Here is a 16,108-nt window from a genome sequence, read left to right on the forward strand (position 1 = left end):
CGCCTTTCGTACTGCGTACAGGTCTGGAGGCCTCATTCTAGGAAGGATCTAGAGTTGCTTGAGCATGTACAGAGAAGGGCAACAAGATTGGTTAGGGGAACAAAGGTGTCCTCTTACCAAGAAAGGTTTAAGTTCTGCAAATTACAGCTTGTGGAGACTAGGGATCTGTGAGGTGATCTGATCGAGGTGTATAATGCCTTGAATTGGCTGAGCATGCTAAATTCTGATGGGATTCTTCCTCTTGCTCAGATTGCAAACCTGAGCAGGCATAAATTCAAATTGAGGAGAAACAGTTATAAAATAGATGTGCAGAAATTAGTCAGCAGGTGGTTAATTTCTGGAACAAACTTTCATCTGTCGTTCTGGACGTTGAGAGTTAAATAAATAAATTCAAGGAGGAACTGGACAATCTTTTAGAGGAAATGAATGTGTGAAATTGTTTTTTTTTTTTTTTTTTTTTTTTGGGCTGATGCTACATAAGCTCATATGCTTGCTTTCTTGCATCACATGCCTCCACTACTACTTCTAGTACTATGCCACTTTGGCCTCTGTTTCAACAAGCTGAGAGATCCTGGGGTGAAGTTTCAGGGATCAATCAGCTAGTGAGTTTGCCTGCAAGGGTCAACTGTGTTGATATCATGCCCCTACCATCAAGAGCTGAGGGTTTTGATTCAAGTTGGGGGAAGTGTAGGAGTGGAATGTGGGCAGCTCTGGCATCCCTTTCTTGAGAAAATTTTTTGCTTGTCAGGTAGTAGATATTCCTTTAGATTCCATAGTGTTTGGATTATAATCTAAATCTCCTTTCTCTGACACCAGAATGATCCCTTTCAGAAAGTAATCACAGAAATGGGCAAAGAATCTCAGAACAAATCTGCCACCTAGATTTTTGATAATGGTTTCTACTTTTGAAAAATCCACAGCAAAAATGTTAATCATTTTTATACAAAATGGTTTGCAAGGGTTGGCAGATTTAACAGTCCACTTTTGCTCCCAGAATGTACCACAACAACTCATATGAGTTACCCCCCTTTGGAAGGGGGAGTATGAATCAAAGGAACAGCCTAACTCACTCAGCTTACCCCATGGCATGATTTCTGTAAGGGATCTTCATAAAGTGTCTGAAGAGGAAATCTCTTCTGAGCTATAATTGCAAGTAGTGTCAGCCGTGAAGCAAATATTTGTAGAGATGGAAGTAAAGTTTATACTCCAGGATGACCATGCGGTCAGAGGAGTTTACAAGATACAAAGAATACAAGAAACTGGTCTATTATATATATGGAAAGTCTGTAAAACTACCAGAAATGTGTATAATATGTTTGCAGAGGTGTTTCTGGATTACTTTGCCCAGGAAGACAGTAACCAGGAAAGCTTGCCCAGTGCCTGTCTACACTGTAAGGAGGTGGGCCACAACCTAGCATGGACTGTGGTGAACTTTGGTTCTTTTCTGTACCTTTCCCCACTGAGGTAAAACTACACACCCAATAGAGGATTGTATGACTAGTATATACCATTAATTCCATGTTCTTAGTTGCTCAAATCAAAGATACCAGCAAAATATCCTACTCACCAACAAACTATGGTGGACCAGAAAAAAAAAAACAAACAAGCAAAAAGAAAAAAAGAAAAGTGACAGACTTGAAGACTGCACAACGTGTAACATAAATATCATCTGTTTTCAACAGGATAAGTCCTATTATATTATAAGTCCTATATAAGAATCAGTGAAGACAGCACAATAGAACTTGTGAAGTCAGTTGAATGACCAGAACATTGTTAGTAAAATCTGTAGAACTGATTGAACCAGTAGGGCCTGTTGAATCAGTAATTTGTTGAAATCAGTATAATTTCAGAGTAGATTGTTGGCTAACAATATTATGAATTGTTTATGGCAGAAGACCTGAAGGCCTAGGATCTGCATTGACATTAAGTCCTTCCTTTGAGTGAAAGTTGCCTTGGCAAGGCTTTGAATTATGGAAAGTGATTTGTGATTTGCAAGTAGTTTGTCTTTAGTACCAATTTGAAAATTTCAAATATGATTGATGAGAATGTGACAGAGAACTGCATAGTAAGGACATTTGTAAAGAACATGCATGTATTTTTCAGATTCATGACAGAAATGAGAAACTGTTAGATAAATTGAAATGACACAATTTACAAATGGTAAAATAATGTAAATGGGAAAGCCTGAACCATTTACAAAAATGTTGATCTGAAGTATTGGAAACTGTAAATGTAAATTTGTTAGTTGTAGAGCCTTTGTCAGAAGAGGACCATCACAGTTGCCATTGGCTCAGAATTAGTAACAACAGTGGAGTTTTTCAAGCCTAGGATCTGCATTGATGTGTGTAGTAAAATTCTTAAAAGTGAGTGGAATCTTATAAAATAGAATCTTAACTTATAAAATAGGCAAATCCTCTGTAGATAAGTAGTAGGTTGAAAGGTATCACACCAGCAAATATTTGTAGGGTAGGAGACTGTTCTGCTGGAATATGGATGATAAGGAGAAAAACTTTGAATGAATTGTAGCCTGCTCTCTTAAGTCATAAGATAAGTCAGCAGCATAGGTATTGGTGGGAGTTAAAACAGGTTTAAATAATATGGTAAATGTTTTGATGTTCAGTCCTTATTCATGGTGCGTAATCTTGGCAAGCATTGTTGTGAATTTTTTTTTAACTTACATAGACAAGAGGAATTGGTGGAAAACCTTAGTTTTATTTTATGGAACTTACCTTTTTACTGCTTGTGTTAAGTTTTGATAGAATTAATTGGAATAAGTTGTAATCATTAAAAACTTATTAAAAATGTTTTTCATAATTATTGTTCAATATTAAAACTATGCCAGAGACCAAATATGATGAACACTAGAGAAAGGTGCACTTTCCTCTATGGGAACTCATTTAAATCTTTTTAATAACTTTTTAATGATCACAACTCTTTCCAGTTAATTCCGTCAAAACTGAATGCAAGCAGTAAGGAGGTAAGTTCCATAAAATAAAATATGGCTTTCCAATTTGTCTGTTCAATTTAACCGAAACTTAAGGTTCATCATATGGCATCATTCCGCTATTCCACTGTTCAGCGTGTGAAACCTCATCACCATGCCCTATCCGTGTACTTCTCTCCATCGTTGATATCACTCCAGTTTTTCTCCTCTCTTAATGACATCAGTCTTTATCATGTCCTGCCACCTCATTCTTGGGCTCCCCTTTGGTCTTTTGTCCCTTAATTGTTAATCAAATATTCTTCTTGTCAAACGCCTCTCTTTCATCCTCTTGACATGTACAAACCATTTCAAGTGGGACCTTTCAATCCTATTCTGGAGTTTTTCAACCTAAATTCTCTCCCTAATCACATCATTCCTGATTTTGTCACATCTTGTCTTTCTGGCTATGCTCCTCACAAATCTCGTTTCTGTCCCCTGCATTCTGCTTTCATCCTTTTTCCTCATAGTCCAAGTTTCAGATGCATATGTCAGAATTGGTACTTAATAGGACTGATATATAGTCTTCTTGCACTTCAGTGGTATGTTCCTGTTCCAGGTCAGATCTCTTGTTTGCCTTTAGAAATTCCTGCCTGCTTGTATTCTTCTACTTCTTTCTTCATCTATTACTCCAGTCTTTGTAATAGTGTTTACATTTTTTAGCTCTTTCCCTACTATTGTAATGTATCTGTCCAGCTTACCACTCCTCTTTAGAACCATTATTTCACTCTTCTCCTGACTCAAAACATCTAAATTTATTGGCCATACTAGCCCATATATCAGTTTGCCATTGCACTTGTTCCCTGCTCTCTACCCATATGCAGAGGTCATCTGTGAAGAGCATGACTTTCATCTGGTCTTGTCCAATTTGTTCTGCCACTCTACAGTGCACATCATTCATGACAGCTATGAACAGTAATGATGACAGGACGCCTCCTTGCCTCAAACCTGATGTTATTTTGAAGCTCTCTGTCAACCGCATCACTGTTCTTACTTTGCTCACTATATTGGTGTACATATTCTCAATTCTCTTCACAGGAGGTTTGTTCCTCTATCCCCAAGTTTCTCAAAACCTCCTACACTTTCTCTCTCTCTCTCTTCACGGCATCAAATGCTTTCTTTATGTCCAAAAATGCCATCTGTAATTCTTTATTGTGTTCTTATTATGAATCAACAGGGCTTACCTTTATTTTTTGATATAGGAAGCTTCTTTTCCAACTCTCCTTGTCCAACTCGCTTATACTTCATGGGGAAGGCGATGTCAATTTTGCAAAACATTGTCATAAAGTTAGATTTTGGAGGTCTAAACGGGCTAATAATTAAGGATCGATTTTACATTTTGGTCCTGTGGCTGGAATTTTGAGTTAAATTTAGGGGTCTAATAATTGGGTAAGGGGCGGGGGTGGGGGTAGGGCTTGGGGTTATTCTCTACATTCCTTAAGTTGGACTAGAACTTTTCGGGGCATCATGTTCACAGGAAGAGAGTTCCTCACAATTAATCCGAAACTTTTTTTCTTTCCTTATGTTGTAGTATTTGTTCTTCACGCATGCGTATAAGTGACCAATCGTCGGACAATAGGAATGGCCTACGGATATTGATTGAAGTTTCATGTAGTTTCATCTCTAAGGTTTCTGCAATGAGTAGTTTGTATATTTATTAGTTTGGTTGAATATTTATAATTTTTGTTTCCGTAAAGCCGAAAGTATGTCTTTCATTTATTGCGTGGAACGAAAGTTCCGATGCATTTGAACGACCCGCCCGCACCGAAGCTTCGTGTTGTTTTGCTCGAAGCTGTGCCACTCCCATGGTGGATCCTACGTAGACAGCGTCACAATTTTTGCATGGTATACTGTATACGAGGTCATGCTGTGATTGGAATGTGGTGTTTGAAGGCCGATTTCTGAAGAATGTGTATAATTTGTTCATGGGTTTTGCTATGATTTTCATGTCGGTTCCCTTGCATATTTGGTTAAGTTTATTGTACCAGTGCTCGATATATGGGATGGTGATGAAATATATTTTTTTGGTCTTGTCGGATTTTTTTGCTATGTTTGTTGCGAGGTTGTTGTTATTTATTTTATCACGGGCTATTTTTTTGACTTTGTTTATATAGGTTAGAGGGTAACCCCTATTTGAGAATCTTCTTGTTAGTTCATTTATTTCAGTGGTTAGAGAAATCTGGGTGGAAGAATATTTATAGGCATTTTGAAATTGGTTCAGCATGACCGATTTTTTGTATGGTTGGGGGTGGTAACTGTGGAAATGTAGAAGCATCCCTTTATTAGTGGGTTTTCTGTATATGCTGAAATTTAGTTTTTGGTCTAATCTGTGTATGGTAAAATTAAGGAAATTTATGGAGTGGGATTCTGCTTCAGTTTCTAATTCAAATTTTAGTCTCTGATGGATGTTATTAAAAACCTGTAGAATATTGTTTATGGTCGAATGGTCTGTGATGATTAGGATGTCGTCCAGATATCTTCCGTAATATGTAATCTGTGGTATAAATGGATCAAGATGGATCTTTTCTAATTTGTCTAAGTATAGTTCGGCAATGAGTCCGCTAATGTTTAAGCCCATTGGGAGGCCAAAAATCTGTCTGTATATTTTTTCTTGGAATAGAATGTAATTTGCATTTACTAATAGTTTTGTTAGTTCGAATATTCTGTCTTTGGGGAGTCTGGTGTTATTAATTTTTGTTTTATCATCGTTTAAGTAGGCCCAGACTATGTCCAATGCGTAGGGTACATTTACGTTGGTGTATAGTGAAGTCACATCGAGTGAATATAACTTCATATCCTCCTTGATATGGAGGTCTTTGAGGTTCATGAATAAAGCATCGTAGTTTTTTATATTATATGTTAGGAGTTCTCGGAGTGGTTTTAGAATGGGTAGATGAACGTGGCTAGGGAGGCAAAAGCTGAATTCTTATATGACACTATGGGTCGTATTGGGTATCCTGTTTTGTGCAATTTTACTTGGCCGAATAAGGTTGGGATATTGTATGTGCGGGCTTTAATTTGTTTGAGCTGGGCCATAGTGATGTGGTCATCTTTCCTATAGGTGGTGAGCAATTTGTTATGGCCTACTGGGCCTACTTAAACGATGATAAAACAAAAATTAATAACACCAGACTCCCCAAAGACAGAATATTCGAACTAACAAAACTATTAGTAAATGCAAATTACATTCTATTCCAAGAAAAAATATACAGACAGATTTTTGGCCTCCCAATGGGCTTAAACATTAGCGGACTCATTGCCGAGCTATACTTAGACAAATTAGAAAAGATCCATCTTGATCCATTTATACCACAGATTACATATTACGGAAGATATCTGGACGACATCCTAATCATCACAGACCATTCGACCATAAACAATATTCTACAGGTTTTTAATAACATCCATCAGAGACTAAAATTTGAATTAGAAACTGAAGCAGAATCCCACTCCATAAATTTCCTTAATTTTACCATACACAGATTAGACCAAAAACTAAATTTCAGCATATACAGAAAACCCACTAATAAAGGGATGCTTCTACATTTCCACAGTTACCACCCCCAACCATACAAAAAATCGGTCATGCTGAACCAATTTCAAAATGCCTATAAATATTCTTCCACCCAGATTTCTCTAACCACTGAAATAAATGAACTAACAAGAAGATTCTCAAATAGGGGTTACCCTCTAACCTATATAAACAAAGTCAAAAAAATAGCCCGTGATAAAATAAATAACAACAACCTCGCAACAAACATAGCAAAAAAATCCGACAAGACCAAAAAAATATATTTCATCACCATCCCATATATCGAGCACTGGTACAATAAACTTAACCAAATATGCAAGGGAACCGACATGAAAATCATAGCAAAACCCATGAACAAATTATACACATTCTTCAGAAATCGGCCTTCAAACACCACATTCCAATCACAGCATGACCTCGTATACAGTATACCATGCAAAAATTGTGACGCTGTCTACGTAGGATCCACCATGGGAGTGGCACAGCTTCGAGCAAAACAACACGAAGCTTCGGTGCGGGCGGGTCGTTCAAATGCATCGGAACTTTCGTTCCACGCAATAAATGAAAGACATACTTTCGGCTTTACGGAAACAAAAATTATAAATATTCAACCAAACTAATAAATATACAAACTACTCATTGCAGAAACCTTAGAGATGAAACTACATGAAACTTCAATCAATATCCGTAGGCCATTCCTATTGTCCGACGATTGGTCACTTATACGCATACGTGAAGAACAAATACTACAACATAAGGAAAGAAAAAAAGTTTCGGATTAATTGTGAGTAACTCTCTTCCTGTGAACATGATGCCCCGAAAAGTTCTAGTCCAACTTAAGGAATGTAGAGAATAACCCCAACCCCTACCCCCACCCCCGCCCCTTACCCAATTATTAGACCCCTAAATTTAACTCAAAATTCCAGCCATAGGACCAAAATGTAAAATCGATCCTTAATTATTAGCCCGTTTAGACCTCCAAAATCTAACTTTATGACAATGTTTTGCAAAATTGACATCGCCTTCCCCATGAAGTATTAGCGAGTTGGACAAGGAGAGTTGGAAAAGAAGCTTCCTATATCAAAAAATAAAGGTAAGCCCTGTTGATTCATAATATAATAGAATATAGGAATTATCGAGCACGTAATAGCTCTCTAGTATCAAATTTATTGTGTTCATAACACTTTTCCATCAGTTTCCTGATGTGGAAAATTATATCCACCATCAATCTTCCAGGCATAAAGCCATACTGTTCCTTGGCCATCCTATTTTCAATTGTTCCTCTTATCATCTGCTCTAACACTCTCTCATACACCTTATTCACATGTGATGTCACTGACATCACACTGACATCACATGTGATGTCAGTGTGATGCCTCTATAATTGGATCACTTTTTCCTGTTCCTCTTCTTGAACAATGGGATAATCAAACCTTCTTTCCAATCCTTTGGCACCTGTGTCTCATCCCAGTTCTTGCGGAACTGTCTGTATGTCCACGCTATACTTGCCTCGCCTGTAGCCTTCAGCATCTCTCCATTTATCTCATGTATACGAGCAGACTAACCTGTCTTGATTTTTTTCTATGCCTGCACTACATTATTCCATGTAAAGTCTGTCTGGTGTCTCTCTGTCTCTTCTTTTTCATTCCCTCTTTTGTGATCAACCTGCCTTTGTATCTTTTGCTGGCTGACCTGCATGTTCAACAGATTTTCAAAATACTTCTTCCATGTTTCTCTTATCTTTTCATCCTTGGTTATTAGGTTCTCATTCTCATCCATCAAGTATTTGCTCTGTTCACCATCTCTTCTCCTATTCCTCACCATACTATACAATGCCGTTTTATTACCATTGATATCTTGTCGTAGGGTTTCACTCCATTCTTCCAACCACAGTCTTCTCTCCTCATTACTATCCTCTTGGCTTCTCTCTTCACGGTTTCATTTCCTTCTTTATTCTCATCGTTTCTGTTCTGGAAGTAGGTCCTGAATTCATTATTCTTGATTTTCACAGCCTATCTCATCCTCTCATTCCTCTCATTCACGGGTTGTCTTTCCATCTCTTTCTATTGCTTGTCATTCCACAAACCCTCTCTGTCAGGCCTACTATACAGTCTTTGAATGCAAACCTGCTCTGCCAGTCCTAATTTACAGTCTTTGAATGCTTTCCATTCCAATTCCACACTGTTCACCACTGTCTTAGGTACAACCTTTCTGAACTCTTCTCTGAACATCGCCCCTTTTTTTACTCTTCTTTCAATTTCCACACCTGTAGTTCTCTCTCTCTCTCTCTCTCTCTCTCTCTCTCTCTCTCTCTCTCTTGTTATTTTGATCTTCTTCAATTTAGGGAATCATAAAACTCCAACAACTAATCTGTGATCACTATCCAGGGAGACACTAGGAATGACCTTGAAGTCCACTAGCCTTCTCTGTCGCTCTTTATCCACAAGCATATATCAGAAAGGGATTCCTGTTTACCATCCCAACCATATCTTGTCACTTTGTGACTCTTTCTCTTCTTGAACCAGGTGTTTCCTATGACCAAACTGTTCCATAAACAGAAATCCAACATCCTGTTACCATCAGCATCCCTAGGTCTCCAACCATGTGGACCCATAACTTATTTTAGTCCTTGTCTCTCCACTCCGACTTTTGCATTCAGGTCACCTGTGATGTTCTCTTTGCGCTTGTCCTCAAACCCTAGCTTCTTCATTTCTTCACAGCCGGTTTGCAGTGCATAACGTTGTACTATCTTGAATGTTTCACTGTCTTTCATTTATAGTTTAATTGACATGAGTCTGTCCCTGATAGTATTCACTTCCAGTAGCCTTTCCTTAATAGTCCTGTAATCTATAATGGTGGCTAAACCCTTCCTCGCTACATCACCCCCAGAAAAATAAAAGCAATCAGCTCTTTGTAACTCTCTACACCCATTTCCTTTCCATTTTGATTCACTCAATCCAAATATTTTTATTTTTCAGTCCTTTAATATGTCCACACACACTCCTCAATTTTTTTCTGACAATGTCTTAATATTGAGTGTGGCTAGTTTAATATATGTCGTCATCAGGCTTGTTGCTGTTACAGATATCACTAATAAGATCAGCTGTGTCATATTTGGGCTTATTAGTTCTGAGGCTTCTTTTTCTATTGAAAGCAATAAATTTAAGCTGCTGATCTGCCAAACCTGTCGCAGGGAACTTAAGTGTATCCACAAATAATTATTAATTAACTTAAATGGCTGTCTGCTGGAGATTGGCAGAAAAAGAGAAGCAATCATACAAAATAATTCCAGGGTATTTGTTCATTTTAACAATTGGAATTTTGTTACCATTAAGTTTTATACCTGGAGGACAATTGTAGTCAAATTGGGACTTGAAAAACAATGAAATTTGTTTTTGATCCAGAAAGATGAGTTCGTTGTCAGCAGTTCAGGCAAAAAGAGACATGTAAGAATTTGATTAACATTCAACTTAAAGTCAGCCGTAGAGTTCCCATGAACAATAATTGAGAGGGTGTTGGCAAAAGTTGTTTGCCAGATGTTAGTCATATCCTAGTTCCCAAGAGCCTTTTATCTTAAAGCAGGACACAGATCAAGGATCCATGAATTGATCCCTGAGAGTGTTGGTTGCATAGTCTAGGATTTTGTAGTAACAGTTAAAATCCTGTTGGAAAAATAACTGGCAGAAGCAATGAATATCCTGAAATTGACAGAGGTTGCTTCTCCACTAGAGATTTCAGAAAGTGCCTTCAAAGTCAATAAAGAATACTAGTGCATACATGTAAGTAGAAATGAGGTTCTGTATCAGGATGAGATTAGAGAGTAGCAGTATGGCACTCCTCTCTAATTGCAGAATCATCTGATGGCTTGTTAAATTTAGGGATAAGCTTTATGATAGCAAATTTTCATTCTGTAGGGAAGTGACCAGAGGAAAGGCATTTATTATAAAGTTATAAAAGGATATTGGGTATGATCTTTTTTAACCAGTATTAATATGTCAGCACCGAGGCACTGTTTGGGAAACATATTTTTAAGAATGGTAGGGATTTATTCAACAGTGAATGGTAGAATTTCTTCTGATGGACAATAAACACCGTTATTCGCCTTACCAGTGACTGAACTGGTGTATCGGTCTGGATTGTCAGGTGGAATAAGATAATTCAAATTGTGTTGACAGCAGTTGACCAGATGAGAGTTTAAGTACCATCAGAAGTTTCTACCCTATGAGCCTTTCACAATCTCTCCAGGGCTGAATGGATTGACAAGGTTCTCATCATATACTCCCTCTTATCGTGTCTGGGCAGAATTAGACACTTTCAAATATAACCCTAACTCATGACGTTTTTTTTTTTCAAAATTGACCTGTATTTGTTAAGTAAGTCCACAGGTCTCCTACTCTTAATGTCATTAGTACCAGTGTGTACAACAATATCACCCTTTGTGCCCTTAAAAGATGATATCTGCATTTGCCCCTGGCAGATGTACCCTGGTCCTATTCCACCTATCCTTTTTGCACAATATATTTCCCCGTCTCCCTGACAATAATAGCTCCTGTGGGACCAGCTCATTCTGCCTTGGAAATTGCCACTCTATTGCCTGATGCAGCCTCAGTAGCTGAGTGGTCAGGAGCGGGAGTGCAGTAGCACATGCTCTTTGAATAGATTGGGGTTCAAGCCCGACTGCTAAATACGGTCGATCTGCCAACCCGCAGTGGACCAGCGTGGCAGATTATGGTCCATTTTCTCTCACCATGAATTGTTGAGGAGGCTTCCATCCTGCAGTGGGTTGATAATGGCTGCAGTTTTTTTTTTTTTTTTTTTTTGCCTGATGCACAAGTGTCAGCTCTGGCATTGAGATGGGCAGCTGAGAGCTTGATTACTCCCCCACTTTAATACCTTTGCAGACATCCAACCGAGCCAACCGGGCCCAAAAGGCCGCGGGTTCGAATCCTGCCTCGAGCTTGGATCAGAGTAAAATACAAAACTTTGGGAGGTGCATTATGGCCACAGAAGCTGATATGCCACAACTAACAAAAAAAAAAAAAACACATCTACCCGACTTTTCAAACTCTCAGAAGACTCCATCAGAACCCTGAGTTGGCGCCTAATATCTTGACACTCTCTGTACCTAACACACACACACACACACACACACACACACACACACACACACACACACACACACACACTCTCTCTCTCTCTCTCTCTCTCTCTCTCTCTCTCTCTCTCTCTCTCTCTCTCTCTCTCTCTCTCTCTCTCTCTCTCTCTCTCTCTCTCTCTCTCTCTCTCCCCCCCCCCCCCTGGCTAGATAATGTCCTATTCCAGAAAGTCTGCAAACATTTCACAAGTTGCAAGATTTTTTTAGGCTATGATGCATTGGAGAATCACCCCCCCCCCCTCTGTTCTACCTCAAGACACAGCACTCCTGTTACTTTGTGCCCGTTGCTTTGCTGCTCTAGTCTGGGGCATGATATCTGATTGAATACAATTGATTAACAATGAAAATTAATAAGATTAATTAATTAATTATCACTACTACACCATCTAATAGATTCCTAAATGCAGTGATACATATAACACTATCTAGTTTTGTGTTAGAGCTACCTATTTACCACAATTAAAATTTTGAATTCCCTACTACTCACTCTACAATAACATTGTTTGCAAGATTCAAACAAAACAACTGTTTTACTTATATTCAGTAGTAACCTTCAAAGTCTCTATCTAAATTCAAAATAAAATAATGAATATAACTAGGACTATAAAGCTACTTATAAAGTACAATGTAATATGACAATTAAGCAAATAAAATGGCAAAAGTTTTAAAAAAACTTATTATTTCTTGGAGCTTGAGATTCACTGCTAGCACTTGTAATGACAATCAACACCCTCTCTTCTTCTGCACTTCTGAAAGGACACTTTCAGAAGTGCAGAAGAAGAGCCTTTGTAGAATTTGTAACATAGTCATATATCAAGCAACAAAGACAATGTGAAAATGTTTTAAAGTGATGTGATGTCCAACCCACAAATAATCTGTCTAAAATCATGTGACAGACCCAGCACCCAGTTTAAAAAATTTCTGGATTTAAAAGAGGGTTTGAAATGAAAGATAATGTCACTGTCCAGATCATTCTGTTCAAAATTGTGTTCTTTGAAATTTTTGTAAAATAGGTCATTGGGAATATTAGCCTTGATCATTATTGTTCTGAAGATTAAAATAATGGAGTCACTGGTTAAAGAAGTAATGCAAGGCCGTCCTGACAGGATTGCAAATATACTGCAATCACATCATGGATTTGTTCAGGTCCGGTCTTGTCTAACCAATCTAATAAATTACTATAATGCAATGACCAAGGAACTGGATGCAAAAAAAGAATTTTCATATCATAAACTTGGATTTCAGGAAGGCTGTTGATACTGTTGCACATAAGACTGCCTTACAAACTAGAGCAGTTGCCATTGAGGTCAAGTTACTGCTAAGGATAATGGGTTGGTTAGATGGAAGAAGACGAATAGTTATCAACGATAACTGCTCTTTGTGGACAAATGTTATTAGTGGAACCTCCAGAGTTCATTGTTGGACCCATTGTTTGTTTCTCTGTTTATTAATGTTATTGATGAAGATATATATCAGGCTTAATGTTTATGTTTGCAGAAGAAACAAAGGTTGGCAGGGTGGTTAATGGCAACCATCAGGGTGAGGTACTTCAACAAGATCTAGAAAGATTAGGTCAATGGGCTGAGAAATGGCTGTTGAACTTTAACATTGTCAAATGAAAAGTACTGCACATGGGTAGCAGTAATTCCAGAGCAACTTTGAACTGTGTGTTGCTACAATCAGGCTAGTGGAAAATGAAAATGTTCTGATGACAATAGTACTGTTAGATATAAAATTCTCTGGAGCAGTGCACATATGCTGCTAGGACAGCTCATGGTGTTTTGTCAGTGATATGCAGATACTTTGCTACTAGGGATAAGGATGCAATTATCCCCTTGTACAAGGCTATGGTTAGGTCACATCTTGAGTACTGTATACAGTTCTGGAGGCCTCACTTTAGATCTGCTGGAATGGTTGCAGGGAAGCGCAACTAGATTGGTGAAGGGAACAAAAGGGTGCACTTACCTATAAAGGCTCCAAATTATGCAAATTGCAGCCTCTGGAGACGAAGCACTTGTGGAGGGAGAGAGAGAGAGAGAGAGAGAGAGAGAGAGAGAGAGAGAGAGAGATCTGATTGAGGTGTTTAAGGCCTTGAATGGATTCAATGAGATAAATGTTAATGGAATTCCTGCTCTTGCTGAGACTACACACATGAGCCAGCATAAATTCAAGTTGAGGAAGGATGGTTGCAGGATAGACATGCAGAAGTTTGGGAATGTTAGATTGTTAGAACAGGCTTCCATCATTTTGTTGTGGAAGTGGATGATTTGAATAAATTCAAGGAAGAACTAGACAGATTCTTGGAGGGTGAAGTGTGTGTGTGGTTTTTTTTTTTTTTTTTTGCTGATGCTATATTTAGCTTGCTTTCATGCATCATTTGCCGCTACTACTACTACTGCACACACAAGGGGTGCATAAATTCAAACTGAGGAAGAATGATTGTAAGTCGAATTTGTGGAAATTTGCCTTCACGCATATTGTGGTTGGTTGTTGGAACAAACTTCAATGTGGTGCTATAGGGTTGGGTAGCTTAAATAAATTCAAGGACGGCTCAGTAATCTGTTTAGAGGGGATGGATAGGTGAAATAGTAATGTTGGTTTTTTTTTTTTTTTGTTTATGTTTTTGGTTGATGCTGTGTAAGCTTGCTTTCTTGCATCGTTTTCCAGTTTGTTGGTTTTTAGGAGCATTAGCAACTAAGGCCATATTGCTCCGAGATATGCGGTGGTCATTCCTTGACCTTTCCGCATCCTCCGTATTTGGTGGTGACGGGCTCGAACCCCGGTCTAATCAAGAAGCATGTGTTGCGCACTGCTGCTCCTTCCCACCTGGCGTTTTCCAGTACTACTTCTACTAATAATAATAAAAACCAGAGGTCAGGACAGGTTAGCTGCCACTTATATACCATTGGCTTCCACTGCATCTGCCATTACTAAAACACTTTGGATAAAGGTATATGCTCACATTATTAGTATAGCATTAGTAGAGGCATATGATGCAAGAAAGCAAGCTTATACAGCATGAGCCAAAAAAAAAAAAAAAAAAAACTAAATAAATAAATTAAAAAAATAAATAAATTCAATTTAACCAATCCCATCATGTTGTATATTCATGGTTAACTTCAGTATATATTCATTATTTGTAAATAGTTTTTTTGCAAATTTTGAGTTCAATGATTATATGTTTACGTCCCTTACCACTAGCCTGAGTTCTTTGTTCATTGCTGTTAGTTGGCTGAGCATTGTCTTTTAGATTTTTTATAGCCTTTGTTACTATTGGTGCTTCTATTTTTGCAGATGGGTAGGATTTCTGTCACTGAACCCTCATTTGTGCAACTTTGCTTTAATTTTTTTGTTGAAGTATTCTGTACTGATTTTATGCAGAAAATGGCAGTTGTTGATTAGTTGATTGATTAAAATTAAAAAGAGTATGTTTTTTTTTTTTTTTTTTTTGGTGAAATTTTTGAAACTTTATTTTAAAAAAAATCATATTTTTTCAAGTTTTAATCTTATAAGAAGTGTGCTGTTAGCATCAGTAGAGGCATATGATGCATATGAAAGCTAGCTTATACAGCATCAGCCAAAAAAAAAAAAACCTTCACATTTCACTCATTTGTGCTCCAAAACTTTGTCCATTTCTTCCTTGAATTTATTTCTTGAATTTATTATCAACTTCCACAATGACTGATGGAAGTTTGTTCCAGCAATTAACCTCCGTCTGGCTAAAGGAAAATTTCTGCATATATTCTATAGCATCTTTCCCCAATTTAAATTTATGCAACCTATGGGTGCATAAATTCAAATAATCTGAGCAAGAAGAAAATTTCCATCAGCATTGTGCTTACTCAAACCATTTAAGGCCTTATGTGCACCTCAATCAGATCATCTCACAGGTGCCTAGTCTACAGATCCTGAAATTTGCACACTTTAAGCCTTTCTTGGTAAGAGCAACCTTTTCCCCCCATAACCAATCTCATTGCCCTTCTCTGTACTGGTTCCACCAGCTCTATGTCATTCCTAAAATGAGCCCTCCAGACCTGAAGGTGGTAGATGACTTTCATCAACCGGTGAAATACCACCACTTTGCTTATTGGAGGCTTGAAGTGGTGAAACCCATGTTTAGTCTCTAGAGCAAAGTTTCCGGCATCCCCCTCCCCCCATACTTCTCCTTCAACCCATGCACAGTACTAAGTACTATAGGTTTTGATACCTTTCGTGTTTGGGGTTTTCATTAAAAAAAAAAAAAAAAAAAAGCTGTGATCTGGCCATTGCCTTATACAAGATGATAATCACCTCCTTATCCCTGCCAGCAAAATTTCTGTATATCATTGACAAGACCCATGAGTTGCTCTCTCAGCATGTCTGCACTGCTCAGACAACTTCATATCTGATTGCACAATTACCCCCAGGTCTTTTTCATTTTCCACTACCCTGAATTTAGTAC

At 38.0% G+C, this 16,108-nt stretch overlaps 1 protein-coding gene across 1 annotated transcript in view; it reads left to right on the top strand.

Moving 5' to 3' along the window:
- LOC150080869 (voltage-dependent calcium channel type A subunit alpha-1-like) overlaps positions 1 to 16,108 on the top strand; it is a 1,489,217-nt gene that overhangs the window by 445,298 nt on the left and 1,027,811 nt on the right. The window lies entirely within an intron of this gene.

The sequence above is a fragment of the Mastigoproctus giganteus genome, chromosome 9, assembly GCF_048544385.1.
Source record: "Mastigoproctus giganteus isolate SK-2022 chromosome 9, ASM4854438v1, whole genome shotgun sequence".
In the NCBI taxonomy this organism is placed as follows: domain Eukaryota; kingdom Metazoa; phylum Arthropoda; class Arachnida; order Uropygi; family Thelyphonidae; genus Mastigoproctus; species Mastigoproctus giganteus.